Source organism: Cynocephalus volans, chromosome 15 (genome assembly GCF_027409185.1).
Source record: "Cynocephalus volans isolate mCynVol1 chromosome 15, mCynVol1.pri, whole genome shotgun sequence".
Taxonomy (NCBI): domain Eukaryota; kingdom Metazoa; phylum Chordata; class Mammalia; order Dermoptera; family Cynocephalidae; genus Cynocephalus; species Cynocephalus volans.
Window position 1 is genome coordinate 14,563,455 of NC_084474.1, and position 15,620 is coordinate 14,579,074.

At 39.8% G+C, this 15,620-nt stretch overlaps 1 pseudogene; it reads right to left on the reverse strand.

Annotated features, from left to right (window-relative positions):
- Nucleotides 1-1,433: 1,433 nt before the first annotated feature.
- On the reverse strand, nt 1,434-15,248 carry LOC134363638 (uncharacterized; annotated as a pseudogene).
- Between the last annotated feature and the right edge of the window lie 372 nt (nt 15,249-15,620).

Consider the following 15,620-nt stretch of genomic DNA (forward strand, 5'->3'; position numbering starts at 1 on the left):
GTTTTACTCTGTCTACCAAGTCAAATGTTAATCTCATCCGGAGATATCCTCAAAGACACATCAGAAATAATGTTTAACCAAATATCTGGGCATCTCATGGCTCAGTAAGTTGACATAAAATTAACCACCACAAGTCCACCCCTTGTCAACCCATATGCATCTCCTTAAACCATAGTTACTCTCCAAATAAGGACAAAAACAAGGTCATAATTCTGCTTAATGTGATACAACTATCCTGCATACAACCAGAAACACACTAATCTCTTCCCCAGAAGAGTAGGTAAGGTCCTCGAATGATGTTTACTCTTCTTCTTGATATCCCGAACATAAATACTATGATTGAAATACTTAATACTTAATTACTATGATTTAATGTGAATACATGTTATGATACATGGTAAGGAAATAAGAGTATATATGTAATACACATACACACAAACATATTCATAGCAAAATTGGGAGGAATACTCATGACAATTACAATCTTCATTTCTGCAACTGATCACATGGTCATAGCTGGTATTTATAACTACTTACTTCCATTACCTATTCTGTATTCCCTTTGCCTTCAGCAAGCACTTCAGTGGGCCATCACAGTCTTACCTGAATTGGGTTGCTGTGGTTTTCCATTGACTTGACTTTAATCACAGTGCATGGTGGTACTACAAGAAGCGCTAAGGGATCTCCTGTATTCCAGACATTCTCTCCCTAATCTCCATCGTGATGTAGCAGTCCAATTTCTTTTTGGTGGTCAGGAGCAATCACCCAGCCAGCACAGTGACTTCTTCTGCCTGTTGATTCAGAGGCATGGGGATCCCAAAGTGGCTGGGCATCTTCCAATCCAATGAAATCATCATGTGTCTCCTACTGGAAGCATTATTCCCTTTGGAATTAAGACCATGTGATGGTTAATTTTAGGTTAATTTTAGTTTTCAACTTGACTAGATTAAGGAACACATAGAAACTTGGTAAAGCATTATTTTGGGGCTTGTCTGTAAGGGTGTTTCCCGAAAAGATTAGCATGTGAGCCTGAGTGGACTGGATGGGAAAGATCTTCACTCAATATGGGCGGGCACCATCCAATCTGTGGGGGGCCTGGAGAGAATAAAAATGGCAGAAAAGGTGAATATATCACTCTCTATCTGCTGGAGCTGGGATACACTCTTCTCTCCTGCCTGTGGACAACCAAACTCAAGACTCTGTAGGCTTTGGGTTCCAGGACTTACACCAGTGGCACCTCTGGCTCTCAGGGCTTGGGCCTCAGACTGAGAATCACACCATCAGCTTCCCTGGTTCTGAGGCTTCTGCACTTTGAATGAGCCATGCTACCAGCATCCCATTTGCAGACGGCCTATCTTGGGACCCCTCAGCCTTCATAATCACATGAGCCAATATCCCTAATAAATCTCCTCTTATATGTTTTTATACATATCTTATTGGTTCTGTGTCCCCGAAGAACCCCAACTAAGACTTCTAGGGCAGCAGAGCATAAGGTCATAGGAAAAGTAAGCAAACATTTCATTAGAGGTAATAGTGAGGGGTGCCACTCCCATTTCCACCCCTTGATTGCTGGACCCATAAATTCTGGCTATGGGAGAAACAGCACTACATACTGGATGCTGATTCAGAGCATTTACAGCCTTTTGGAGAATCTTGCCCCAGCACTGCAAGACACTGCCATCTAGCTGGTGCTGTAACTGAATCTTCACCATTCTATCGAGCCAGCTGCTTCATGATGGTGGGGAACATGTAAGACCACTGAATTTCATGAGCATGGGCCAATTTCACACTTCTTTTGCTGTGAAGTGAACTCTTCAATCAGAAGCAATGCTGTGTGGAATACCATGACAGTGGATGGCATTTTGTAAGTCCATAGGTGGTAATTTTGGCAGAAGCATTGTGTGCAGGGAAGGCAAATCCATATCCAGAGTAACTGTCTACTCAGTAAAAACAAAACACTGTCCCTTCCGTGACACAGTGTTGGTCTCTACTGCTGGCAGACTCGCACTCAGGAGTGACCATAGCAAGGTTGGCCTTAGTCAGTGGAAGTCCATGTTGTTAAGCCTATGCATAAACTCCGTCCCTACCACCATTAACACTTTGCTCAAGAGCTCACTGGGTGATGACAGGGGTGACCAGGAAAGAGGCTGCTGGTATCCAAAGAATAGGTCACCCTGTCCACCTGATTACTAAAGTCCTCCAATGCTGAGGTCACCCTTTGGTGAACATTCACACGGGACATAAATACCTTCACATTTTTGGTCCATTAAAAGAGGTCTATCTATGTACCTCTTCTCCAAATGTCTTTGTAACAAATTTTCTAATCACGTTCCTTCCAAGTCACTGACCATCCAACTAAACCATTGGCTAAAGCCCATGAATTCATATATAATTGCACATTTGGCTATTTCTCCTTCTAAGCAAAATGAACCACCAGGTGTACTGCTCCAAGTTCTCCCCACTGAGAGGATTCCCCTTCTCCCCTGTGCTTCAGGAAGGTCCCAGAAAGAGCTATAGTATTGCAGCTGTCCACTTTCAGGTGGCGCCTGCATATTGTGCAGAATCATCTGTAAACCAGTCTCTAGCCTCCTCTTCCTCTGTCATCTGCTCATAGGAAACTCTCCACAAGGCCTCAGGTGCAGGCTCAGAGAGAGAAGGCAGTGTAGCAGGAATGGGGACCCTGGGCATTTGGGCCTCTTCTTCATGTAACTTACTTGTGTCTTTAGGGCCTGCATGAGCCCAGTCACCTTCACACCAGTTACATTCAGTGATGGAATGCTGCTGTGCATGCCCAGACATATAGCTTGCTGGATCAGATAACACCCAGTTTATGAAGGGCAGCTCTGATCGTACGATAACTTGGTGGCCCATCGTTAAGCATTCAGTTTCTATTAAGGCCCAGTAGCAGGTGAAGCGCTGTCTCTCAAAAGGAGAGTAGTAATCTTCAGGGGATGGCAATGAATTGCTTCCAAATCCTAAGGGTCTGCCCTGAGATTCACCTACAGAGGCCTGCCAAAGTCTCCGAACAGCATTCCTATCTGCCACTGCCACTACAAGCACCATTGGGGGTCTGCTGGATCATATGGCCCAAGTGGTACAGCAGCTTGCACAGCAGCCTGGACCTGCTGCAGAGACTTTTTCTGTTCTGGGCCCCACTCAAAACTAGCAGGTTTTTGGATCACGAGGTAAATGGGCCCAAGTAAGGCCCCAAATGAGGAATGTGTTGCCTCCAAAAATCCAAATAGGCCCACTAGGCATTTTGTCTTTTTTGGTTGTAGGAGGGGCCGGATGCTACAATTTACCCTTTGCCTTAGAACGGATGCCTCACAGTGCCCGGCCCCTAGAAACTTCACTGAGATGGGGCCCTGAATTTTTGTCAGAGATATTTCCTACGCTTTGACATGAGGTGTCTTATCAATAAATCTAGAGTAGTTGCTACTTCTTGCTCATTTGGTCCAATCAGCATAATGTCATCTAACCAGTGCAATATTTTGTGGAAGGAAAAGGTGATCAAGATCCCTGACAACTAAATTGTCACCTCTCCCCCAGGGTGATGGAGATGGAGATGCAAAGGACTACTCAAAGCCCATTTTTCCAGAGCAGTGAGAGGCCCAGAAGGGGTTAATTCCAGGAGACAACTTTTTCAAGAGAGAAGCATTCCTTGGAAATAACCCTGAACTAGGTTTTCTCTCAGTTTTTATTATCCAGGCAAAAAGTTACAGAAAAAAACACAGGTGGTTAATCAGTCATAGTGAAAACATAAACAAACTGGCTACATGATAATTTTCATTAAAGCAAGTGCAACTTAGAAATAGTTTAAGCAATTTACCATCAAAGGAGTCATAAAACAAAGCTATGTGACATACAAAAGAACCAATGAGATAAACATTACAGCAACACTTAGTTCCCTAGGAAAATTAGAGAAAGTTGAAAGTGAAATGTGGAACCAACCACTAACTGGCAGAGTAGCCTTGAAGATTTTAATTCACATATTTTTCCCACCATTAGGTTTAGCTGCACCAAAGGCATCTGCCCTTAGAGCAAGCAGTTTTTGCTGTGTTACAATTTTCATATCCACACCAGAGACTTTTTAGTCCTGTAAAAGTTTTCTGTTTTTTCCCAAGCTTAGCATTTCTATGTGCAATACTAAAAAGGTAGGCTATTCCCAAGCTACAAGTCTTTGTTTGGCCTTGCTAAAACTAAGGACTGTGGTCTTACTAATCTACAGCCTGAACTAAAGGGCTTTGGCCCTTCTAAAACTAAGGACTGTTTTTCTAGTAAGATAAAGAGCCTACTAAGCTACAGCCTGATCTAAGGACTGTGGTCCTTCTAATCTAAGGGCTGTGGCCCTACTAAGCTAAAGGTTAAGGCCCTGTGAAATACATGTGCTTTATTAATGTTAGTACCCTCCACACTAAATCCTGACATACGGCTGGAGAGCTGATATACCCTTGAGGTAGGACAGTGAAGATGTATCGCTGGCTTTGCCAGCTGAAAACAAACTGCTTCTGGTGGCCTTTACTAACAGTTATTGAGAAAAAAGCATTTGTCAGATCAATAATTGTACGCCAGGTACCAGGGGATGCGTTAATTTGGTTAAGCAATGAAACCACATCTGTATAGCAGCTGTCACCATCTGGTTAAGCTTAGGATAATCCACTGTCATTTTCCAAGATCCATCTGTCTTCTGCATAAGCCACATTGATTAGTTAAATGGGAATGTGGTGGACATCATCACCACTCTAGTTTCCAAGTCCTGCGTGGTGGCACTAATCTCTGCAATCCCTCCAAAAATGCAGTATTGCTTTTGGTTAACTATTTTCTTAGGTAGAGGTAAATCTATTGGCTTCCACTTGACCTTTTCCACCAGAATAGCCCTCACTCCACAGGTTAGGAAACCAATGTGGGGATTCTGCCAGCTGCTGAATATATCTATCTATTCCAATTATGCATTTCAGAACTGAGGAAATAACTACAGAATAGGTTCAGGGACCTACTGGGCCCACTGTGAGTTGGCCCTGAGCTAAAACTCCATTGATCACCTGACCTCTATAAGTTCCTACTCTGACTGGTGGACTATAGTGACACACTGAGTCCCCTGGAATTACTGTCAGTTCACAGCCAGTGTCTAGTAGCCACTCTCTGAAAGTTCTGATTATTTCCTCTCTCCAATACAGTTACTCTGGTAAAAGGCTGTAGGTTCCTTTGGTGAAGGCTGGGAGAAAGATTAACAATATAAATTTTTGGTAGTGTCCTGGGGTCCTGCCTCAAGGGGACCCAACCTTCACTTCATTCAAAGGGGTCTGGTTCTATAAACTGGCTGAAATCTGGAAGTGACTAAGGGGCCACAACTCTCTGATTTTATGATCCAAGTTAGACTTTTATTCACTGGACATAGAACTTCTCTGCTTATACAGATCTAGTAGGAATTTAGTAATCTTCCTGTCTATTTCGCTTTGTGGTTTTGTGGGGAGATACTTTAATCTTATATAAATATCCTGCTTCTCATCAGTTTTGCCCACCAGTGCAATCCATTGATGATTCTTGTCGAAGTAATTATCATGATAGTTGTCAATTTATGGCTCTGTAATTTATTCATTCTTTCTACAGTTGTTAGTTGGAATCCTACTTCTCAACTTATTTATATTCGTTCATTTTATTTTTATTACTATGGCCTCATGTAGTCCTGTCTGTCCTCATGAGTTATAATCCATTGCTATCACTATTTATTTATTTATTTATTTTTGCACAAATTTTCCCAAGGTAGGTCAGTGGGTGCCTCTTGAGCTTGGCTCATGTGTCCTTTTCTACACATCCCTGCTTTAAGGACTTCCAGGATTGTCTTGTTTACTTGCCTAGGCCCAAAAGCAGCCCTGAATTTTTTAGAAACCAAGATCTGAGTATTTAGTGTGCTCACTGCTACTAAGTATCACTGCTTCTACGCCCTCTCAGAAACAGAGTTAAAAAATACATGCATGCGTGCATGCGTGTTTGTATTTACATATATATATATATATATATACATACAGTATATCTCTGTCACTTATACATACATTGCTTTAAAAATTAGAGGATTTAAAAAACTATTTTCTGTTCTTTATTGCCTTTGTTTCATCTGTTTCATTTTTTCTTGTTTTGCCATTTCATTCTATGTCTCTTTCATGTGGAAGATTGCCTGAAGTGTCTAGTGGTCATTGACCATCATTTCATGTTTAGGAGTGATGCACAAGAAACTTCCGGTTTCCTATAATGGTGAAATAATTTATTCAGACTTACCTTCTCATGATAATGACTACAGATGTTGGAGGAAAGTATAAAGAAAAAAGTACCTTAAAAGCAATACAAATAGGAATACACATTTGTCCAACTGTTTTAGAGTGGAATCTTCAGTATCAACAAATCTACATATGCAATCTTCTGACCCAGCAATCCGTCTTCTAGAATTTACCCTGAAGATACCCCTGCAACAAAATTAAAATGCATATGCATGAAGTTATTAATCGCAGCATTATTTGTAATTGCAAAATATGAGAAACATTCTAAGTACGCATACATAGAATAATTATTAAATAAGCTATGCTATATATAAACAAAGTAATACTATACAGTAAAATAAATATTAGGAGTTCTATGAACTGACATGGAGTGATATCCAGGTTATATTAAGTGAAAAAGCAAAACATAGAACAATGTATGTTTATAATATCTTTTGTATAAAAAAATGGGGGGGTAGGTGGCAATAAGAAAATATACATGTACCTGCTTATTTGGGAAAAAAAAGACAAGAAATTTAGGAAGAATAGACCAGACACTAATGAGACTGTTTACCAAAGCTAACAAGTAGAAAATCAGGTAGAAAGCAAGAGGGTATGAGACTAGGATAGAAGTGAGGGAGTGGCATTTCTTTGGTATACCTTTTATATGCTCTAAATTTTAAAACAATGTTAATGTTTCACAGACTTAAAGAAAATATCAACACAGGAAGGGAATTAAAAAAATATAACACAGAAACAAATAAACCTAGCTATATTTTAAACGGATAATATGACCTCACTGAAAGAGGACGGGGGATAACTTTGAACATAGTAATTTGACTATAAGCCCTTAGGCTAACGACCAAAAGACTGTAATCAAATATTGTGCTATAGTCAGTAGATATGGATTAACAATTATGAAGCTACTTTATGTATATTCCATAAGTGGGTAAGTAAATATATTTTAGATAATGAGAGCTAGGTTTCTTACTCTTGGAGAAGGGGATTAATATATGAAAAGGGGAAAGATTAGATCAAACTCAGAGTTGTTGGATTGAAATTTTTGGATGCATAACCATGAACTGATTAAGATACATATACACACACACACATTTTCTTTTTTAATCACAAGAAAATTTAGACCAATATATTTCTCATAAACACAGACACAAAAATCCTAACAAAATATTAGAAATAAAATCCAGCAGTATATAAAAAAGGACAATACCTCTCAACCAAATAGAGTTCATACCAGGAATGTAGGGCTAGTTCAGCTTTCAAAATCAATCAGTGTAACTCACCATATTAGTTGACTAAGTAAGAAAAAGTACATGATCGTATCAGTGAATGCAGAAAAAGCATTCAACAAAATTCAACATCTACTCATGGTAAAACAAACAAACAAAAAACTCATACAAACTAAGAATAGAAGGGAATTTCCTTAATCTAATAAAGGATGTTTATACAAAACCTTCAACTAACATCATACTTAATGGTGAGAGACTGAATGCTTTCCCCCTAAGATCTAGAACAAGGCAAGAATGTTTTCTATTACTGCTTCTATTTAACATCATACTCAAAGTCTTAGCTAGTGCAATAAAGCAAGAAAAAAGAAATAAAAGGCATGTTGACTGGAAAACAAGAAATAAAACTCTTTCTTCACAAATAATATGATTGGCAGTGAAAAAATCCCACCCAAATTTACACACACACATAAAACTCCTGGAACTGATAAGGAAATTTAGCAGGGTCACAGAATAAGGTTAATATAGGGGTATTCAAAAAGTTTATGGAAAGGTTCATGTTATCTTTTAACTCCATTTTTACACAAACTTTCTGAAGTACCCTTGTATACAAAAGTCAATTGTCTTTTTATACACTACCAATAAACAACTGGAATTTGAAATAAAAAAAAAAGGGCTGGTCAGTTAATTCAGTTGGTTAGAGCATGGTGTTGTAACACCAAGGTTAAGGGTTTGGATCCCCATACCAGCCAGCTGCCAAAAACAAAAACAAAAACAAAGACAAAACAAAACAAACACACCATTTACAATAACACTAAAGAAGTACTTAGGCTTAAACCTTACAAAATATATGCAAGATTTGTATGCAGAAAACTACAAAACACCAATGAAAGAAATCAAAGACAATCCAGTTCACTGGAAAAAGATACTATGTTCGTGAACTGAAAGATTCAATATATGAAAGGTGTCGATTCTTCCCAATTTGATTTATACATTCAATAAAATCCAAATCAAAATCCAAGTAAACTTTTTAATAGATATCAACAAGCTGATTTTAAAATGTATATATACAGTATATACAATGCACACAAGTACAAAAGGAATAGCCAAGACAATTCTTTAAAAGAAAAATGTACTTGGAAGACTCACATTTACTGATTTTAAGACTATTACAGTAATTATGACAATGTGATATTGGAGAAAAGATAGATACCCAGATCAACGGAAGAGAATAGAGAAGACAGAAATAAACATCTGGTACTGGAACAATTGAGCATCCATTTGCAAAAAAAGTCCTCAACGTATACCTCACATCTTTTTTTTTTTTTTTTGAGGTACAAAATTTTATTTAGCTGATTGCATATACCTGTATACTAAACATACCGTACTAAGCATTTGTAGCTTCAGTGCATTTGGTTGGTTGTTGGCAACAATGTTTACATCCTGAAAGCTCAAAGAACAAATTATTGCCTAAACTGTTGTCATGCCTGAGTTCTATCAGCAAAGTTTTCTATTGACTATGAAAAAAAAAACCTTACTATTTCCATCCAGCTGTCTGCTTGATAAAATATACTTCCAAATAGAAAATAAGCAGCGGAGAATCCCTTTTATTCCACCTAGAAAACATCGTTGCAATCTAGAAAATAAATACTCTGTCCATTTGTAAATCTGCTCCACAAGATTTAATCCTGAAGATGCTTAGCTCACATCTTATATACAATAATTAAATTAGAAAGGATCATAGACCTACTTGTAAAACGTAATACTACACAATTTCTAGAAAAACCTAGGAGAAAATCTGCATGACCATAGGCTTGGTGATGCATTTTTATACAACCCCAAAAGCACAATCCATGAAAAAAAATTATATAAATTTGACTTTACAAAAATTGAAAACTTTTGTTCATTGTGAGACTGTTAAAACAATGAAAGACAAACCACAGACTGGGAGAAAATACTAGGAATCACATATCTGATAAAGGATTCATATCCATAATATATAAAGAACTTTTAAAACTCAACAATAAAAAGCAATCAATCTAATTAAAAAATCCAATAAAAATATAGGCAAAGTATCTGAACAGACGTTTTACCAAAAATGTTATACAGTTGGCAAACATATGAAAAGGTTCTCAACATCACTTTTCATTGAGAAATGCAAATTAAAACAACAATGAGATACCAGCTAAAATTCCCAAATCCTACAATATCAAAATACTGTGAAGATGTGGGGCAACAGGAACACTTGTTCATTATTCCTGAAAAGGTATAGCCCTTTTAGAAGACAGTATAAAAGTCTGGTAAAAAGTTAAGCATAGACTTATCATCTGACCTAGTTATCACATAGAATCTTTGCTATTTAGACAGATTACACAGAAAAAAAAAAAAATACCCTTCATTCATATTCACGGTAAAGGCCATAAATGGTAAACCAAGGAAGCACATCCATAAAAATTGAGGAAACTTTCCGGAGATTTAACAGATTTCATAGCTTTTTCAGATGATGCAGGTATTGTAAACCAAGGCAAATAAAATTCACTTTCCAAGTTTATTATGCTCCCAGGGACAACTAAAACTCAGATGAAACCCTGCAGTCTCGCTGACTTGGAAAAACCAGACAGCAGAGTCTGGAGGGAAAACAGCAGCTGGGAAGTGATGGGGGAAACCCTCGGAAAGGAGAGAGCCACAGAATGGGGCCAAATTCTGTATTTAAGCTTTGCCCAAATTTCTGACTGACTCCTGAAATACCCCTGTGTTGGGCCGATGCCAAGCAGGCAAACATAGGCTAAAAGAACCTCTGTACTAACTGCAGCCCACCACAGGGGAGACAAGACAAACAAACAAATAAACAACAACAACAACCCAGTACTCTTTAGAGAAACATAACCAAATCACAAATTTACTAGAAATACAAAGAAACATGTGAGGCACAGACAAGAGAAAAGGTGAGCCATGGGGGCTGACCCTGGGAAGGCGCAGTGTCTAGAATTAGCAGAAAAAGATCAAGAAACTATGCCAAAAGAAATAAGTGTAAACAGGCTCACTGAATGAACAAATAGAAAATCTCAGTAAAGAAAGAGAAATTATAAAAAGAAAAGCAAACAAATAAAGATTCTAGAACTTAAAAGTATACTACTAGAATAAAATATTTCACTTGATGGTCATCCAGAGTTATGGAAAATAACATGCTACAGTCGGCTTGCAAAGTACTGGAGGTGACCAGGAAGCGTGGTGGGGGCGGTTGTAGGTGGGGGAGGTGAAAAGGTCCTTTGTGAGGACCATGGAGAGAGGGTGAGTAGGGAAGAATTCGTGTGTTGAGGGGAGTGTCTCAGTGGGGGAAAATACAAACAAAAGGAGAGTAACGTGTGACCGATTAATAAAGGAGGGAAGAAAGGCCATAGTGATTAATGGTGCGAAAACATACCAAAACCCCTCAAAATTACAAGGGGAAGAAGTGGAATGATTAACAAGTCTATCAAACTCACAAAAATAAAGTAAAAGAAAGAGAGAAACCACCTTTCAGGTAAGTGATAAACAGAGTAAGAGAGAGAAGTGACATCAAACAGTCTAAATATGGATAAACGGAATTAGCCCATGAAAAGAGGCTGCTGGGTTAGGTTAAAAACTGAAAGCCCCACAGTAAGCTATGACCAATAAAAAATTAAAGCAAGCAACGAGAGGTCGACAACATCGCAAACGGATGGCGATCCTTTCGACGTGTCCGTTTGGCGGGCTAGACCACGAGGGCGCCAGACACCGGCAGCGTCAGCGGCGATAGCAAGCACCAGGAAAGCGTGCAACTCCTGCAGCAGCGAACGCGAGAATCCGCAGCGAACGCGCGATTTTCTGGCAGTTCCAGCTCCGCACCTTGATCCGAGAACGACCGGGAGCATCTGAAGCGAGTAACTGGCAGAGTAGAGATGGGCAGGTCGGTAGGAGCGGCCCAGAGGAAAGGGCGCCGCAAACACCACCCACTCTTCAGAGAGCGCCACCCAGCCTGCGACAGCCAAGCTATTCTAGAATGGGAAAAAAGATGAGCCCCGTTCTTCTCCCCCGAGTCTTTCTGCAGCCAGAACACTTGGAGTTCCCAAAGCTAATAAAATCAGTAAAAAGGAAACTGTGCACCAATGTCACGTATTAACATGGAGTCAAAAGTTTAAACAAAATATCAGTAAAGAGAACGTCGTCACGTCCCAGTGGCCAGCAGGGGTTATTCTAGCCGTGTGCAGGCGACCCACGCAGGACGGAAACGCTGCATCTTTAAACTGAGGAGGAAGCTCCTGCGGACACAGCAGCAGATGCTGAAAAGGCATTTCCTAGAAGGCGGCAGTCAGACGTGTGAGTTCTTGAACGTGATAAAGACGACCGGGAGTCGGCGGGGGCTTGTGTAACAGGAGGGGCCCGACGCGGGCGCCACATGGCTGTCCCCCAGTTGGCCGAGGTCCACTCCCTTGGCCGTGCGGGCAGCCCCGGAGCCGCCGGCCCGGCACCGCCCGCGTCCTCGGCGCGGAGCCCAGGGAAGCGGCGCCGCGCGCGGCGGACAGAGATCGCGGGCACAGGCTGTCCCGGGCCCGCGCTCCTGCAGGGCGGGCTGCGCAGCTCGCGGGGCTGGGGAGGGCCGCGAGGACCGCGCGCCGCCCCCTGGCGACGCCCACGGCCCCGTCGTCCCGGGGGTCCCAGCGCGGGGCTCCCTGGCCCAGCTGCCTGAGCGACGAGGGTCCCGGCGCCGCCACCTCCGAGCACCCGGGCCGGCCGGCCGCCCTCACTCGCCCTGGCAGTCCTCGCCGGGTACGTCCGGTGCCGTTCGTGCGCGGTGTTTACAGAATGTAAGGCTCTTCAAGAGCAGATTATTTTACAGCAGAAATGCTTGGATTTCCCCAAAAGTATCAGCAAATATCTTACATATGAAAACACTAAAGGCGTTTCAGTTCAATCAGGAATGAGACACCGATGCCGATCACCATTACTTAATATTTTTAATATTAATATTACTTAATATTTTCTTGGTGATTTTAGTAAATGTAATAAAACATGACATGACTGGCATCGACATTAGAAAATACATAAATATATCTTTTTTGCTGATGATATGAATGCACATTTTAATAAACCGAAGAGAATAGAGGATAAAAACCCAATTGGAATAATTATGCAAATTTGGTTAAGTAGATAGGAAACACGTTCGAAAAAATCAACGCTTTCTTATGTTTGAGTGATAAAAATCTAGATGTGAAATGTAAAGACAAACTTTAAATGACGCAGGGAAAATTTTAACAATTGAGACTGAGGGCCAATATTAAGATATTAGCTAATATTAAAAGACATTAAATAACATCTTGAAAAATGGAAAGGTCACTCATGTTCTCGGAAGTAAAGACTTATCTATATTATTCACTTTCTCAAAATTAACATCTAAATATACTGCAATTTCCAATTAGAATCCAATTAGAGAATAAAACAGGGTTTTCCCCCTAATTGGATAAAATATCTTAAAGTTCTTATGTTGAACAAATGCCTATTAGGATAGCTAAGAAAACTATGAAAAAGAACAGTAGAAGGGAGACTTGCCTTGCTAGTTATCAGAACCTACCCTAACGTCACCTTAAGCAAATCAATATAGGATTGGTACAAGGGGGTACTTGAAAAAGTTCATGAAAAAAATAGCATTAGAAGATAATATGAAAATTTACATGTGCTTTTTGAAGATCCCTTGTACGGACATATGGATCAGTGAAACAGTACAGAATCCAGACTTAGACTCTGGTTTACCAGAAAAGTCAATAATATATGACCAGTGTGGAAGTTCATCTGGTTGGGGGGTGGGGTAGGGAACAGACACAGTAGTCAACCTTATGATGTCAGCACAAACATCTGCCTTTATGGAAGAAATCAAAATTTTATCAGCATCTTATACCTGATATAAAAACAAATAGACTGAAGTTTAAATATAAAAATTGAAACAATAAAAATCTTATAAGGAAATCTGGGAAGTGAGGGAGATGGACATTCCTCAATCCAGAAATTCTATTCTTGGGATTCTATCCCATATAACAAAGCCTGGAAATCTAGAGCCATGGAAGAAAATGTAATTATGCATGACTACATAGAAATTTAAAGCTTTTATAAAATGGTATCTGTAATATCTTCGTTCTAAAGGCATGGAAAAACAGTATCGCTAGAGATGACAAACGATTAATTGCTCTATTCTACAAAGAAATTTTACAAATTGACCCAAAACAAACATCTAATGAAAATGAGCAAAGGGTATATAAATAAACAGGTCACAAAAGAAATCCAAATGGCCACCAAATATCTGAAGAGATGTTCAAATTTACTAGTTAATCAGGGAAATGCAAACAAAATTAACAATTGAAATATCTCTTTATTTCCATCAGACAGGCAAAAACTAAAAAGAAATGTAATGCCTATTACTTGCTGGTGGGGAGGCAGACAGTGTTTTTACATACTGCTGTATGGGAAACGTTTCAGATGGCAAGTGTTACAGCAACTGAACTATAATGTTCTTGGAAAGCAATCCGGTAACATTTCGCAAAATTAAAATTTAAATACTCTTATCCCAGGAATTCCACCTCTGAGAATCTATCTCATAGATCGATTAATAAGAATCCATGATCGATGATGCTCACTGAAGCATTGTTCAGTGGTCAAGAACTGGAAACAGAAAGATTGCTCATCACTAGCATTCTTTTTGTTTTTTTGCTTTTGTTTTGCAAAATTTGCTTATTTTAAATGACACTTTGTAATCGTCATTAGCATTCTTATACAATATTTAAGCAAATTCATTTAAATATGTTCCCGATCAATGATCAATGTTAATATAGTATATGCAATTAATACATATTGATGAGTTGTGTTAGTTATGTTTGTTTAGAAAATTTTGCTTAATGTATTACAATGGACTGAATGTATGTGTTCCCCCCAAATTCATATGTTGAAACCCTAAACCCAATATGAGGTATTGGGGGAGGGCGGGCTTTGAGAGGAGTGCTCCTGTATGAACAGGCTAGAGAGCTAGCTAGCTCTATTCCTACCCTGTGATGATATAATGGCAAGTCAGTTCTCTGCCACACAGAAGAGGGTACTCACCAGAACCCGACGGTGCTGGCATCCTGATCTCAGACTTCCAGCCTCAGAACTGTGAGAAATAAATTTCTGTTGTGTATAAACCACCTAGTCTACGGTACTTTGTTATAGCTGCCCGAAGAGACTAAGACATACATTTATAAATTTAATGTATTTAGCTGAGAACTCGCACCCATAGTAATATGCATTCCTGTTATGTCCCCAAATCCCTTGGATATTTCAAGATCTTAATAATGAAAAATGTGACAATATGATAGTAACATCTACCTGGAAAAATAAACACATAAATAGCAATTTAAAGAAGAATAAATACATATAAAAATGCTCACTTTCAACAGTTAGGAAAAAAGTAAGCAAATGTAAATTGGTACTGCTCTTTTGGAGAGCAATCTGGCAATATTTATTATAATTTAAGAGCGTTTAGGAAATTCAAAATTATGTTATGTCCTCTGACTTATCTGACTACTTTTTGGGGGAATTTATTGTTGTTTTTTGTAACCCAATACATGATTAACTTCTAAGTCTCATGAAAGTTTCAAACATACACAGCCGACATTGATGGGTAATTTCCACACACCACAGTCTCCTTCCCTGTGGGCGCCTTGCTGCTCCTGCACTCGCGCTGTCTGGGAGAAGCTCCTGACATCCCACCTCCTGTGCTCGTCCATGTCTGGCCCGGTTACTAGTGTTTCTCAAAGTTACATTTGCACCAAACAGTGTAGGAGTTAGGAACCCGGTATCCTGTCAAGATCTTTTTGCTCGGGGTTAGGGGGTTGCGGAGGGAGGCTGAAAGCGACGGTGGGTGGGGTATGGAGTGGGGGAGCCCCTTCCCCTGTTCTTCTCCCAGTTTTCATCGTGAGTGTAATCTCTTCACAACCACAGCATCTCCATTTCCCCTGCATACTTGGATAGTACAGATGGTGGAGAATCGGTAGAAAATGGCGTGTAGTTTGGTGGGCACAGCTGTCCACTCTTGAGACTAAATCCCACATACTGGAAGCAGACAAGGAGGTAGTTT